Below are 16,198 nucleotides of genomic sequence, written 5' to 3'. Positions count from 1 at the left end.
TAGTGGATGCGATGAAGCACAGAGGTCCATGGATGATCCACAGATGCTTCCTGCATCCCCAAGGATGGACCAAATACGCCATTCGTGTTGCATTCACATTTTTATGCCTGGTTGGTGGTAGGGTTTTAACGGAGTGGGACGGGGTCGACTGGCGTTGGGTTGGCCGAGGAAGGGGGGAGCGAGTGATGATGGTGAGGGGGGGGGGGGGGGGTGAGATATATGGCTGGATAATTATTACATATCTGAATATACTCCCCCTCCCCTCCCGCCCTAAAAAGAAGGCGGCATGAGATGAAAATAGGAAATAGTCGACTATAACGTAGACATTATTTCATTACGTCAAATAATTCGATATTGGAACACCTTGCACACAGTTGGTAGCATCTGCACTACGGCCCTTTCGCTTCATATTTCTGAGGTAGCCTACAATTTGCACGTCAGTGGATCAAGGAGGAGAGGAGAGACGTCTTGTTGAACATATTGTATTTTTATATGAGTATACCGAGTTGAGAGCGCCGGCATGCGAGTAGAAGAGTATGGCTATCAGGATGATATTCCCAAAAGACGGTCAGAAATCAAATCGATGCGAGGCCCATGGCTTTTTGGCGTTGCCCAACCTCCACCAACCTCTCTCTCTACGAATCAATAAAAATCCGAGAGGAAACGCCTGGACTGCTGCTCTGCACCCCTTGATTTAAGATCTCTCTCTCTCTCTCTCTCTCTCTCTCTCTCTCTCTCTCTCTCTCTTACACACACACACACGCACACACACACACACACACACACGGGGGAGGTGGTGGGGGTGATTTCCCAGTTGCAGATGTTGGCTTTAAACTGTCAAAATCACACCCATTTTGGTGAGAGGTAATACTACGAGTGCATTATCAAATAATAAATATCCTTAAACATTTAATGCAGCCATTAGAGAATATGAAGAGATTGTTTGAATGGCCACTGCAGATTTTGCGCGACCAAAATCTTCCGGGGTTGACGAAGCACTATGGCGGTTCACGATGTGTGGTGTGGATGAAACAATTTCAGGAGTGGTTCTGTCTCGGGAACAGAGAGGTGTTCCTGATGTAGGCGAGAAAAGCCGAGCTGTTGTCCCCAACCCACCCTTTCCTGTTCTGATGGACAACGTGAAGCTGAAATAGACAAAACGCTGGTAATCGACCGTTTGTCTGAATGACTAATGAACAGCTCCCTCAAAGTATGTGTGAATGACAGCATTGCATTTTGAGTTTCTGCCAACAGATGCGATATGATCGAGTAATAATGACATTTTATGTAATCATCAACATCACTGTGACGTATTGGTCGCGCTACATCCTACCCCTGTGAGGAAATCGTCTGCGAAACGCACGAGTTATTCGAAATGGTGAGAGATAAATAGACTGATAAAAAAAAAAAAAAATGCCAGGGAACTATATGAAGCGCTGTTGTCATGTCTGTTTCCTTTCTTTTCTGGCAAGGAGTTGGCCATGGAATTGTGAAGAGGTCAGTGTCGCGCATATGTGTCGCGTGAGAGTCTGCGTCCAATCTCATTGATCAGAGACGCGAGCAGAACCAGCACGCGCTTTAACGTTGTTCAAATACAGCCCATGATGTAGCTCATCACAGCACACGTAGACGACCTCATGCAACTAACAGAAATACTGGAACTGTTAGCACGTCCTTAGGCAATGTAGGCTACAACCTCTCTCACTCTCTCTCTCTCTCTCACACACACACACACACACACACACACACACATACATACACATAGCCTACACATGCACACGCTTTCTCTCGCTTTTTCATTATCTCTCTCTGTATGTGCGTGTGGGTGTGTGCATACGGGCAGGCTATATGTCATGCATAAACGCATAAAGTAAAATAAGAAAAGGTGGCATGGGTATTAATCCCACTGCTCTCTCTCTCTCTCTCTCTCTCTCTCTCTCTCTCACTCTCTCTCTCTCTCTGTCTTTCCCTTGCTCTCTCTGTTCATACAAAATGATCACAGTTGTACAAATGAAAATGTTGAGCTATGCTTTTACATTGTGTCTTAGCCATACATCAGAGTAGATGAATGTTGCCTACTATGCTACCCTAATGGCTAGCATGCCAACTGGTGCAGTAGGCCAAAGGCAACGCTTTGTTGAAATATTCTAAATGTTGACTATATGTTAAGATACAGCAAAAACACAGAACCTAAAGGTACTAAAGATCTCTTTCGATAATGCCTGTTGCCATGGTTGTGTTGAGACTGCAGGTATGAGGGACCTGTATGGAAATGGTCTCTCGTCCCACAGTGAGCTCTTAATGTGCTCTTCCCCATTCCCTTCACAGGGGACGGCAGCCCCCTCACACACGAGGCATTAATTCCGGATATTTGCATGAAGGCATTATAGCCTGGGCTATCCCTCATAGTGCTGCTATCTCGTGTCATCCAAGCGTAAATGAGTTACTATGGGCGTTTCACTTGTGTGCTGAAGGACTGAGGGCCTGGGTCTATCTAAGCCAAATAGAACCCCTCAGGGTTGATTGAGATATGCCATCGGCGGAGTTCAAAGGTCAACTTTAGAAGTAGTGAATACCATACTTCCATTCAGCTGTCAAGACTTCTTTTTTTCTTGACTTAGATAGATAGATAGATAGATAGATAGATAGATAGATACTTTATTGATCCCCAAGGGGAAGTTCACTTAATGTCTGTATGGACGGGACACTAAATTGAACACATGTATTTATCAGATGGCACTATTGAGGATGGAGATGCTAGGTTTCTTACCTTTCAAATCAATGTGTAATGAAATTGTAACACATCAAGATATGTCATAGCAAAGTCCATTGTCACTGTTGGCTAATTTGATATGGCCTATAATCTCCCACGTTTTCACCCGGTGCCTGTCTAGTCCTTTAGAACATTCTGAAACTTCTTGGGTTCACGTGAGGGTGCAAGGCTACTTTAAGCTCTTGCGTCCAAAATATAGTCTTCCCAAGCCCAGAGCAAAATAGCTGTCTGTGACAGAGTGATGAAGATCCCTCTACCCTGGGGCCGTGCCAACGCCAGCATCTGCTCCTCTTTCCCCCAATCAAAAGCCAATTAAAGACACCAAACAAATAAACAGCAGAGAGCGCAGTGGGGCCAGGCAGGCAGACCAGGCCAGGCCAGGGTGCGACCGTAGGCAGCCATGACAGGTGCACGGTACAGACAGGCAGGCAGGCAGGCCAGGGTGTGACCATGGGCCCCCATGACAGGGGCATGATGGAGGCCAGGCAGGGAGGCAGACAGGCAGGCAGGCCAGGCCAGGGTGCGACCATGGGCAGCCATGACAGGAGTGCTACTCTGGAGCACTCCCATGATTCAGCTGTGCTCAGCACGCTACAGTGACATGGCTGAGTTTTGCTCTTTTTTTATGTTTATTTATTTCCGGTGGTTGAAGCTCAGCTTGAATGCTTACGGTGCTGTCTGTGTATATGTGTGTGTGCGTGTGTGTGTGTGTGTGTGTGTGTGTCTGCATGATTCCAGTGTGTTATGGTAGAAAGGGAAAAAAAGATGCTTGTCATGAGGTGAATCATAGTGATTCATTAATGTAATGAATGTTTTCGTATTGACCACACACACGGGCCTTGGTGCTTCATCATTGCAAATTCTCCACTGCTATATTTGGCACAGTTATAGGAATTGGATCAATAAGCTCTCCAGCCAGTTATTTCATGGGTCCGGGCCATGGATATCATTTTAGATAAGGAGATTGAGCTCGCTGCCGAGCAGCAGTTGTAAGAAAACGAGAGAGATGAAAAGAGGAGAGAGAGACAGAGAGACAGAGAGAGAGAGAGAGCAAGAGACATAGAGATGGAGTGAGAGAGCCTCCAAATTTGCATTGTCATTGCAGCCAGTCTTGAATTGACCCTGAGCAGTGTGTGGCTTCCTGGTCCTGCCGGTGTGTGTGTGTGTGTGTGTGTGTGTGTGTGTGTGTGTGTGTGTGTGTGTGTGTGTGTGTGTGTGTGTGTGTGTGTGTGTGTGTGTGTACGTGTACAGGAGAGGACAGGGATGTTTTCCTCAGGAAGGTTGGAATGTGCCAGGGGCCACCAGGGCCTTCTATATTTAAAACTCTCAGCTCATCCTCTCCCCCCAAAAAACACCTTCATAATATCCCCCATATATGCTGCTAATAGCAACAACAAGCACCTCCATAATATCCCCCATATATGCTGCTAATAGCAACAACAAGCACCTCCATAATGTCCCCCATATTCAGTATGTACAGTAGCTACAGTAATTTCCTGCATATAAGCCGCTTCGTGTATAAGCCGCAGGACAGTGTTTTATGCTAGTTAAAAGAAACAAAACCATATCAACACCATATTAACTGACCCCCTGTATTAACCTCATAGCTGAAGATTTTTTTGCAAAATCAATGTATAAGCCGCGGCTAATAGTCGGGAAATTACGGGTACTCCCATAGCAACTACAAATGACAAAATATCTTGTGTCATACCAGAGGTGATGGGTGGGGCCATGCTGTTACGCTATATGGTGTATTTCATGTGTCTTTGTGTGGTTTGTCTCACGTAGATGTTGTCTTGTCATGAGCATCATGCTGAAGAAAACCCCTAACAGCCGCCAAGTCGTGTGTGTGTGTAGCGTTGTAGTCTTATTGGTATTGAGTCTTGAATCATGTGGAACTCCTAACGCAGCCGCCAAATCGTGTGTGTGTAGCGTTGTAGTCTTATTGGTATTGAGTCTTGAATCATGTGGAACTCCTAACGCAGCCGCCAAGTCGTGTGTGTGTAGCGTTGAAGTCTTATTGATATTGAGTCTTGAATCATGTGGAACTCCTAACGCAGCCGCGGAGTGGTGAGGGAGATGGAGGCGAGACGGTCCAGTGCTGTTGTAGCTCTGCGCCTTTCATATGACCCTGGGTGGAGCGGCTGTGCCCAGTGGTCAGTGCTCGGCCTTCCGCAGGCACGTCCTCGGAGTGAACACGACACGCTTGTCTTGCCTGTGTCTGGTTCTGGTGGCCGTCGGCATGCTCAACATGGAGCTGGAGCCGTGTGCGTTGTCGTCGGGGTCCGCGGCCGGCGCTGACTTATGATGTGCTCGTCACGTCAGCCGCCACCTCCGCCGCCTGATCCATACGTATCAGCCAGGCACGCCACACAATGTTAGCTATCATGTTACTCCGCGTGTAACTGTCAACTAGTGTGAATGCTCTCAAACTCCCAGGCAACCATTGCATTGCAGGAAGACACAGGAGGGGGGGGGGAGGGCTGTGTGACTGTGTCACATCAGTAGGCAACGGATGTTCACACTCGTCTCGGAATCTCTCGTTTTTTTAATTGCTTTTCATCTCATTTCATTTCATTTTTTTGTGGTCTCGTTGGTTTTTCCCCCTGATTGTCTATTTTGACGGTAGCGCTGTCGACGGCAGCACGTTCTCTCCGTCTATTCGCCGATGAGGAGGAGTGAGTCAGCGCTGTGGAGCTGTTGAGTCAAGAGAGGCAGCCAGCCAGATCAGAGCCCAGCCCTGAGAAACAACCATGCTCACCAGCACGCAGAGAGAGAGGGAGAGAGAGGGAGAGAGAGAGAGCCCTGAGAAACAACCATGCTCACCAGCATGCAGAGAGAGAGAGAGAGAGAGAGAGAGAGAGAGAGAGAGAGAGATGTACCAAGAGAACATGCACTTAAATAACGACTCGATGGCCTGCTTCGAAACGAAAGAAGCGCCTGTCCACATTCATCCACATCAGGGATCAGTTCCTCGACTCCCCTAACAAGGCTTACTTAACAGGAAGGAAAATAAGGTAGAATTATGAGGTATCGCAGTAATGGGATACATTCTATTCGCTGTCATATCATGGCATTCAATCCACTGACGTCAATTTATGTGGACAGTGTGATGAAGTATGTGGAAAACGGAAGCTGTTTTATATGCACAGGGTCTTCGTTATAGATTAGTTTTGCCCACCGACTGGCTGGCCACTTCAGGCCCCTGAGGGGCTGACTCAGACGGACGGTGTCCTCCGTCACCTGGTCCTCCATCGAGACAGCTCTGTGTCCCTCAGACACGAAGGCCAGTCACACCACCCACTAGGGAGTCGGCGAGAAGACCGCTTGTGTCTGTACAAGGTTAACAGTATTACTGCAGCACTTATTTGTGTCGTCTCTGAAAAGGAGAATTGAGTGGAAGTGCAGAATGTAGAATCTTGTCATCATAGAACATGGAATGCTATGTAGAATGTGTGTGTGGAATGCACAACCAGTGGACAAATAAGAATCCTGCCATTGAAAATGCATTTAAGAAAGAGGATCCTGGAGGTTTGAAGTTATGTGATAGCTTCACTATAGAAGTGAAAGACGTCTCACTTTGTTATGTTATACATTTCACCAATAGCTCAATGTATATCTCATCCATTCAGAGGTTGATGCATTTATGTCTGTTCCCATGAAAGCATTTCTAGCACCGAGCAGCACACTGGGTAACAGATGATGCAAGAGGGGGGCCTAGCAAAGCAAACTAATTTGGCTCAACTCCACTGCTGTGTCATTAAGGAAGTAGTGTTGTGCGCTACTGAGCTCTTCTAACGACAAAAGGGATATTCAATGATATGCTAATAACCGGATAGCAATCAAGGCGACGTCAAGAGAATCCTGATGTCAGGGACGATATTGATCATCTCATGCCTGACGAATGGGTCAGCTGCCGCCCAGCAGTTCTGGGAGGGCGCTGAGAGAAAGGAACGCCATTACTGTGATTTATGTCTTATTGGCTGGAGACGTGGCCGCCCAAGACAGTCCATAGGCTCTCGTACATTTTAAAGCCCTTTGTCCCTTTACAACGGTGTTGCAGAGATTTTAAGGAGAGGACGTATTTATGGCTATCTGAGGTGGAGGATTTAGACAAAGCATAAACACAAAGGAGCTTCTCAGCTGGGGGTTCACATGACTGGGATCAGGAAGATTTCTCTGTTAAATCAAAAGGCCACAAATGCCACTATTGTGGTATTGTACATGCGCTGAAGATGAAGTCATTTTCTAATCTTTGTCAAACAATCTGATCGGGAGAATAGTGTACAACTTTTTTTTAATGTACATACAATATTACGAATATTGATGTTTCCTGGTGTGGTGGTGGTGTGTGTGTGTCAGGGATGGAAATTAGCACCAGCCACCAGCCAAATGCTGGTAAAATGTGAGAGGGGCTGGTAGATTTCAGACACAAAGTCATATTTTAACATTGAGTGGCTGGTTAATTTGACCAGAAATCTGCTATTGGCTGATACATTTTCACATTTTCAAATTTTAATTTCCACCCCTGGTGTGTGTGTGTGTGTGTGTGTGTGTGTGTGTGTGTGCATCCGTGTGTGTGTGTGTGTGTGTGTGTGTGTTTGTTAGCTACATTGCCAGTAAAAAAGGCCGTGGAACAGCTCTATCTGATTTAATCTCTCCTCAGAAAGCAAGTAGGCTGATCAAAATCTGCTCGCATTTACATAAAACACCCAAACCAAAAAAAGAGAAAAGTAATCTTAAGGCACGGAGCATCGTGTGGTGTGCCGAATATACTCCGGACGACTTCTCTACCTCGGCTCGCCAAACGGCACTCGCTCAACCACACACGGGGGGTGGGGGGGGGGGGGGGGGGGGTCAGAACTGAACGCCAGTCGACAACATTGTGTGTGGCAGCGAGGGAATTTGGTGATGCAGCAGGAGAAAATGGATCAATCAGCGACTCAGTGTGGCTTCATCTTCCTAATTGCCAATTTGCTGTTCGCAGTGAAGAGAGGAGGAAAAAATGCCATTACCTGCACTCTCTCTGCTGGAAGACGCCGAATTATGGCTACTGCCTCCATGATTTCTCACCTCCTCTAACAAATGTCAAGAGTGATTTTACTATTCTTTCCTTTTCCCTTTTTCCTTTTAGTTTTTTGCTCGGTCACGTGCTGAAGGCAATGTATCGATTGCTCAGTATTTCCTAGCGATGACACATAGGTTTAGCAGGCAGAACAGAAGCCAACCCCCCGGTGGCTTTACTGTAACCAGGTGACTAAGACTTTCCGGAATGTGCCGTCTTCATCATTAGAGCGACTACAATCTGGGAAATGGAAGCTCACGGTGTTAGCAGGGAACAGGTTAGCTTAGCTTAGCATCGGTGTTGGTGGAATACCGTAATTTCCCGACTATTAGCCGCAGCTTATACCGTAATTTCCCGACTATTAGCCGCAGCTTATACATTGATTTTGCAAAATTTCTTCAGCTAAGAGGTTAATACAGGAGGGCAGTTAATATGGTGTTAATATGGTTTTGTTTCTTTTAACTTGCATAAAACACTGTCCTGCGGCTTATACACAATGCAGCTTACATGCGGAAAATTACTGTAAGGGATAATGTCGTATGAAGTAGCCTACTTTTTTTTTTCTCCCACCAAATTGAATTTATATTTCACCACTAGATTTTCGTGCATTTATTTTTTTCTGCAGGATTGTGAATATTTAAAGATACTATCATCTATTATCATATAAATTATGTATTACTCTTATAAAAAAAAGAGAGCTCATTACAAATGAACTGAACTGTTAAGGCCTCGGGCCACTATACGGGTGGGGTTATCACTCTCTATGGGTGGAGGTAGCAACTAACAGCAGCTAGTTATAGACAGATAGATCTTTCTCATCTGGCTCTGATCTAGCAGATTTCCACCACCTCAGGGCCCTGTGGCTAAAAAACACAGACAACGTGGCGTCACAACATGCACACAATGTTCTGGGGAAATGACGGCCATATTGGCAAAATTGAAGTCAGAGTGCACAAAGAGTGCTTTTTGGAGCCGGAGCAGTGAACAGAAGTCAGTCACCAGAAGCCGGAAGACACTATATTTAGTTTGATCTCTGCTGTTTTTCTTTCTTTTTGACGTTTGAGTCCATGCACTGTTTTTTTACAGACTTTGTCGTGGGTCTAATCAGGCCTCAGGCCAGGCAGTAGCTCTCTGAGTTTCATGCCATGCAGTTCCAGTGAGGCGGCTCATTCCTCTCATTTGCTAAATCGCCATGCTGAGAAATGCTTACTGAATGAACGTTGTTGTAGTATCTTTTCTATGATAATGCCAGCTAAACCGACCGCTCTGGTCCTCCTGGTACCATTCAGTATGGTCATCTCTGTTATGCATTTCAGATATGTGTGTTTTTCAGTGTGTTTCGATGATAATTGTATGTGTGTCAAACATGCATTTTATTCAATGTATAGGGCTCACATAGTGCTCCCATACAACTTCAATTCAGTACTGGAACCTCACTTTAGTTACTGTAAGAGTTCCACATTCTACCCCATATTCTACCACAACATTCTGCATTTATGATTTATCATAGTAGAGTGCTCCAACCCCAGGTGATTGCGTCGTGTTGGATGGGTCCCCTCAGTGGCCTGAGAATAGCCCGCACCAAGGCCCTGGTTTAGTACAGTAGGTGGCTCTCGGGCAGCCTCTTGACCTTGTTTGTGGCTCCTGTTTAAAGACTCCCATGTTGGTTGGGTTCTGCTGACTCAGGCTGGAGGCCACAGTATCTATTTCCAACAATGGCTCCACTGGTTTCCTTTCATTAGGACTGGGCTACAGTACAAAACAATATACCCGTATACAGACGAGAACATTAACAAGCTGAGAACAAACAAGTAAATAGCTTAGTAGTGTCCTTGCATTATTTTTACAGTTGCACACAGACCGGGCAAGACTGGTAAAATAATTTCTGCCATGAGCTTTGGTTTTTCTGAGAGTGAAAAGAGTGAGAGAGAGAAAGAGAGAGAGAGAGGAAGAGGAAGAAAGACAGGGGACACACCAAACCAAAGCATGTCTGTGTTAACCCATCCAGGACAATTGTGTGTTTTTACGCGGCCAGTGTCTCTGTTTTGTGTGTGCTTGCATCTGTGGCCAGCTCAGCTGCAGGTACCTGCCCCCGTATCCCAGTCGGCGTTTCTGTGAGGCCATTAGCTAATGTCCCTAATTGTGCGGGTCAGAGAGAGCAGGGACAATAGCAGGCCGGCCGACCCCACCACCACCACCACCACCACTCCCAAAGCACTTCTGCATAGATGCATCATGGGAAGTGTAGTGCTTGCAGGCCATCTGCATTCACCCCCAGCACCTGAGATTACCAGGGGACTTATATAACGCATGACGCCAGGCAGGCAGAGATAGGAGGATGCCGGAGAGAGAGAGGGGGGGGGGGGGGGGGTGGATGACGGTGTGTGTGTGTGTGTGTGTGTGTGTGTGTGTGTGTGTTAAGACCTTGAGGTAAACGTGATGCTGTAGGGACATTTTTGATCTCCTTCTCTCACATGGAAGTGAGGTACTGATCCCCTCCACCCTGTTTTTGGTAACAGATGCTGCTTAAACTACATCACTATCTCTCTCTCTCTCACACACACACACACACACACACACACTCACTATCTCCCCTCCCCCATCCTTCCGTCTTTTGCTCTCTCGCTCTCTGAATGTCCCTCCCATCCCCCACTCCCTCCCTCTCTACTTCTCCTTCACTCTCTCTTTCTCTCTCTCTCTCCCCTCCCCCTCTGCTGCTCTCTCTCTTTTCTCTTGACCCTCTCTCTCTCTCTCTTTTTCCCTCCCCCCATTTTTCTCTCTCCACCGTTTCTCCTCCTCTCCTCTGCCCTGCCGAAGGCTTTGGTGTTTTGCTTCTTTTTTTCTTTTTTTTTTTTTTTTTCTCGCAAAGCACGCAGTCAGTTAAATTAATCAAATTAATGTGCACTCAAACACACAGACGCACGCATATATACACAAATCATCGGCGCACATGTGTGTGCATTCATGAGTGTGCCGACGACGCCCCAGTGCAGTTCTCACTGCATCCCAATGGCCAGGCTGAGCCATCCCGCCCTGCCTGTGCGTTTGGTCCGTGGTATACGACAGGCCTCCATGCCTTATGGGAGTCTAGTTTTAGATTCACTGTGACAGATGGTTTTACAGGATAACAACATCCTCTGCCACTGATAAATATTTAATAGTCCAATGCTTCCTCCAATCGTTGAAGACCTTTTTTTTTCCTAAATCAAAAAGATAAAAGTATTTTTTTTTCACCTACATGTATCCAACAAAAAAAACCCTAAACAGGTGCACATGCATGCACACACGTGCAAAGACACAGCGAGTGTTGTTATGTGAGGCCAGCGCGCTACGCTAATATATTCCGTGGACGTTTTTTATTGCAGGGGGCAATGTCGTGTCCTTTCTGTTGAATCCCACCCACCTTCTACTCTCCCCGCCAATAAAAAGACGTAAAAGCTAATAGCTTATCCTCTGGTTATGAAGCATCTGGTTCCGTTGTCACGGGGCCTGATGAGAGAGAGATAAATTAAATATTTACTTGTGCAATATCTAGTTTGGACAGCGCGTATATTTCATCACTCACGCTGGACCTCTGCGATTCTCTCCAATAAGGACCGGAGGATTTATTTTCAATTTGCAAGAAGGGCTTACTGTTAGTGTCCTAACAAGCAATTACATTGAAATCTAACGGCGTAGCTTGTTTGTGGAGATATTAGGCCGCCATATGAGTGGCGCTTGTGTGCCACATGTGTTCTTGTTAGTAGGCCTACAGCTCCCTGTAACGTGACATGGATGTTTATGGCCCCAAATGTTTGCACAGAGTCTCACATATGTAAGCGCTTAGGCCAGTCTGAGAGTTCCTGAGACTGAGCTTATCGCCAGGCTGGGCGCAGGGACCAATCAGGGGCCTGCGTTTTGCTGACTCTGATCCATTATGAATAAAGCATGGAGAGAGGAGGAGGGAAAGCCATTTTAAAAGGTTTGTTAGTATCATGGACTTGGATCTCCAGCTCTTGCCATAGTGAATGTTTCATAGTGAATTGCACAGGACCCCCAGAATATATATGACTGAGATGGCACATTTTACTCGATAGCATGCAAACTCCTGGACGAATCTGGCTCTGATATATAGTAGCTCTAGGTCAGATCTCGCAATATGAATCTGAATCAGGTCGATCAGAATCAGGTTTGAGTATTAGAATTGAAGGGCAAATAATGGCCACGCACAAAACCGACATTTCAAATGAAACTGAAAGATCAGGATGAATAGACAGTGTTTGGATGTGGTGAGAGATAGCAAGGCAGCATTTTTTTTTTAATCCTGCTCAGAAAATCAGTATTTTTGCTGTGTTCACAGTATTTTATTAAACATATTGAATATATTTTTTTCTGAAAAAAAATATTACTGTAGTTCATCTGACATTTTAGTGGTGTATGTTGTCATTTGTATAGAGAGATTGATAGCAGTCTGTTGATTTTGCAATTGAGAAAATGCTCAAATCACATTAGAATGTGCTAAGCCGCAGGCAAGTGGCACACCTTCATGTTGAAAGGTTGCCATCGTGTATAAGGATTTTCAAAGCGATTTGTCTTCGTCATCTGTCATGATCTCCCTACTGGATTTGCACTGCAATATTAGTGAACCTTGAGGCCTGATCCATTTGCTAACTAACAAGCGAAGCAGTAATATGGGTGACACCTGCCTGCAAATCAACAGGAAAGCAGAGAGGCCCAGTTTAATGTAATAATTAGGGATAAGCAGGGTAGCTCGACTTAGTGGTTAATACCATCTGATACTTACAGCACGTCACCTGCTTAAAGAAAATGAACTCAGAGTGAAAACATTTCAAATGCATCATATTTATTTTAAAAAATATACTATATGAAATATGATTAGGTTGTAAATTCGACAGATACATTTGCTGTCTTATATGCAGGGCTCAAAATTAGCACCAGCCACCAGCCAAATGCTGGTAAATTTTGAAGTTGGCTGGTAGATTTCAGACAGAAAATACGTATTTCCTATTGAATGGCTGGTGGATTTCACAAGTTCATCTGTCTCTGGCTGGTAGATATTCACATTTCAAAAAAGTACATTTTGACCCCTGCTTATATGGTTGTTGAGGTCCACCTCATGCCTATCTAGATTGTATCATCCTCATGACGTGTCAATGAATGCTGTTTTGTATGGAGCGGAACAGCAGGTGTAGCCTAGATGAGTTTAGTGAATATTATCATTTGTACACTGCATTAGTCTGTGCACCACAAGTTAGGCACCAACCCATGCTCCTCTGTGATGGTGAGTCCATAGTGCAGTAGATCACGGTGGATGTCGGGATGATACAGTCATTTCCTGTGTAATAACCGCATTGAGTATAAAGGACAGTGTTTTATGCAAGTTAGAAAAAAAAAACAAGAACATGTAAATATCATATTAACTGCCCCATGTATGAACCTCATAGCTGATGAAATGTAGCAAAATCAATGTATAAGCCGCGGCTAATAGTTGGGAAATTACAGTAGGTGTTGCCCAAGCCAATAGAAATCGAGGTGACCAGTGTCCACAATACCTCAGCCACAGTCGTCCGGAGTGGTGGAGTCGGTCAGTGAGTGACACGTTTGGGGCCCCACCTAGATCCCACCTGGGCTCTGGCATAGCTCTGGCATGGCTCTGGCATGGCTCTGGCCCCGGTGCAGTGTGTGTTGACGCCAAAGCGGGATCAGATCATCTGTAGTGGGAGCTGCCATCTGGAAATATCACACTGCCAAGGCGCCGACTACACCCACAGCGATGTAGCCTTTTGATACCAATTCCAATCAAACCGGAACGGAATTAGTCAAAGTTTAACCTTGTTGTGACCTTTTTAAAATGCAATGAGATTCAAACGCAGGCTCTAGTAGTGTAAGAAATGAAAGATGTGCAAGTTATCCTGACGGGGTGATTTGCATAGGAGACAAGCAAATGTGTCTCTAGGCAGATATTTGGCCACAACTACAATTTAATCATCGGTATTCTCACTCTGAAAATAAAATATCAATAATGCCTTTAGTGTCGGTATGGCAAAGTGGATTCTTCAGTACAAAAAATAAGATCCAATAGAAAGAATGGCTTGTCTGCTGTATGTTTGTCAACTCCACTTACAGTAAATGCGTTCCTCGTTAGATATTATTACACTTAGTAATTAACATTACACTTAATTATAAACATTAATTGCATCATATATCTTAATTAGATAGATAGATAGATAGATAGATAGACAGTCAGACAGACAGAAATGCAATACTTATTTTGTCATATGTCAGCCATTTTTCTTGCATCCATAGCATATATTTGTTGGATATTTGGCAGGTGTATGATGTATTGATATCTGGTACATTGCCATTTTGAAATATTGCATCTTTTTTTACCTAGGAGGTGCTAATAATCAGAATTATGCTAATGTTAATGGCATGTGGGGTTGCCGTTGTGTCTGTTGCTGTGGCTTTTGTCCTTCATATCCCAGTGCGGTGAGTGAGGCGTTCAGCAGCCATGCTAGCAGTAGGACAGCAGCCATGCTAGCGCTAAGACAGCAGCCATGCTAGCAGTAGGACAGCAACCATGCTAGCAGTAGGAAAGCAGCCATGCTAGCAGTAGGAAAGCAGCCATGCTAGCAGTAGGACAGGCAGGTCGGCAGGGACCGAGCGCTCACACGTCTCCCCCGCCGGCACACTGAGAGACAGGGCCAGGGCCACTCCCTATCACGCCACACCGGATACAGGTGGAGGCCAGGGATCGCTGGAGGCCTGGGGAGGGAGAGAGGGAGGGAGGGAGAGAGAGAGAGAGAGGGGGGGTGGGAGGGAGGGAGAAAGAGAGGGAGGGAGAGAGAGAGGGTGGGAGGGAGATGGAGAGAGAAGGAGAACGAGAGGGTGGGAGCGAGAGAGAGGGAGAGGAGAGAGAGAGGAGAGAGGAACAGGAGGGGAGACAGACACTGAAACTGCTGATTGGAACACCTTCTGCACTGCCTCTATGGTGGTGGCAGTAAGCCGATAGCTGATATTTTTAAACAAGCCTCCCCCATGGCCACCTCCACCGTCACCAGCCTGCAACACACACACACACACACACACACACAAATGGACAAACACACAAACACATATGGACACAAACACTCTCATGCACACATGGGTTGTGGACACTTACCTATACACACACACACACACACACACACCCACACACACACAAATAGTCAAAGCATTTACACACTCCTACAAAAAAAAAACACACATTTGTACTCTTTAACATAGACATGCACACACACATACACACTCCCCTAAGAGCACATGAAGACGCATTCAGGTCAGGTGACCGAAATGGCAAATCAATGAGGGGTCGTCAATAAAACGGGCGCAGCGTATTGATCGGTGCAGTGTATTAGCATATTAGCAAGCCATCTTTGGCTCCAGCCTCTACAGAGGAGGCCCAGCTGTGTCTTGAGTGACGCGCACACACACACACACACACACACACACACACACACACACACACACACACACACACACACACACATACACAAACACACACACACACACAAATAAACTCACACACACACAAACACACACACTCTCTCACACACATACACATGCATGCATACACAGTCCTTCAGTGATAATGTTGCCCAACCAGCTCGTACACCAGTAATGCATTCAGGAGATGCATAATGCAGTTTATGGGCATGTCCCAGGCCCTGGTGCTGAAAGCTTATCTTCTCAAACCAGTGTGGACGTCATGATAAGGCATCCACAATGGGATGCAAACTTAACAGATATCAAATCTAACCGCAGTGTGGAATAAATGAATAACCTGTGTATAGCAAAAGCGATTGAACAAAAAAAAAACTCTAGTTGTTTCTGTCAGTCAGTTTCATTTATTGATTCTAGCGAGTTTGTTAAATCATGATTTCAAAGTAGGCTCCATTCTCAGATCAATGCATCCTGCATCTCGTGTGGTGTAATTAGCCCTCTATCTCTCTCTCTCTCTCTCTCTCTCTCTCTCTCTCTCTCTCTCTCTCTCTCTCTCTCTCTCTCTCTCTCTGTGTGAGTGTGTGGGAAAAGGCAAATATGCCTTGCACAAAGGCTGGCGCCCACCCCCACACAAACTCACACTCACCGCAGAGCCTGTGTTGACTGATAGTGTTGCTAGCAAACATAGCTGTTGAGCCTCAACTATACATACTGTACTGTAGGTGCTAGTGAGGGGGCTCTATTCATCTGAGCATCTGAGCCACTATTCACTCAGCCATGATATAACACTACCATGTTTTATTTTTATTTTTTTAAATTGATGTTGCTAATGGCTAATAGTCGCTGGTTCCAGATTTATTTTAGAGAGTTGATTTAGT

General features: G+C 45.5%; 1 protein-coding gene across 1 annotated transcript in view; it reads left to right on the top strand.

Annotated features, from left to right (window-relative positions):
* stx1b (syntaxin 1B) overlaps window positions 1-16,198 on the top strand; it is a 58,206-nt gene that overhangs the window by 712 nt on the left and 41,296 nt on the right. The window lies entirely within an intron of this gene.

This window comes from Sardina pilchardus, chromosome 3 (genome assembly GCF_963854185.1).
Source record: "Sardina pilchardus chromosome 3, fSarPil1.1, whole genome shotgun sequence".
In the NCBI taxonomy this organism is placed as follows: Eukaryota; Metazoa; Chordata; class Actinopteri; order Clupeiformes; family Clupeidae; genus Sardina; species Sardina pilchardus.
This window is presented reverse-complemented; position numbering and strand designations above follow the sequence as displayed.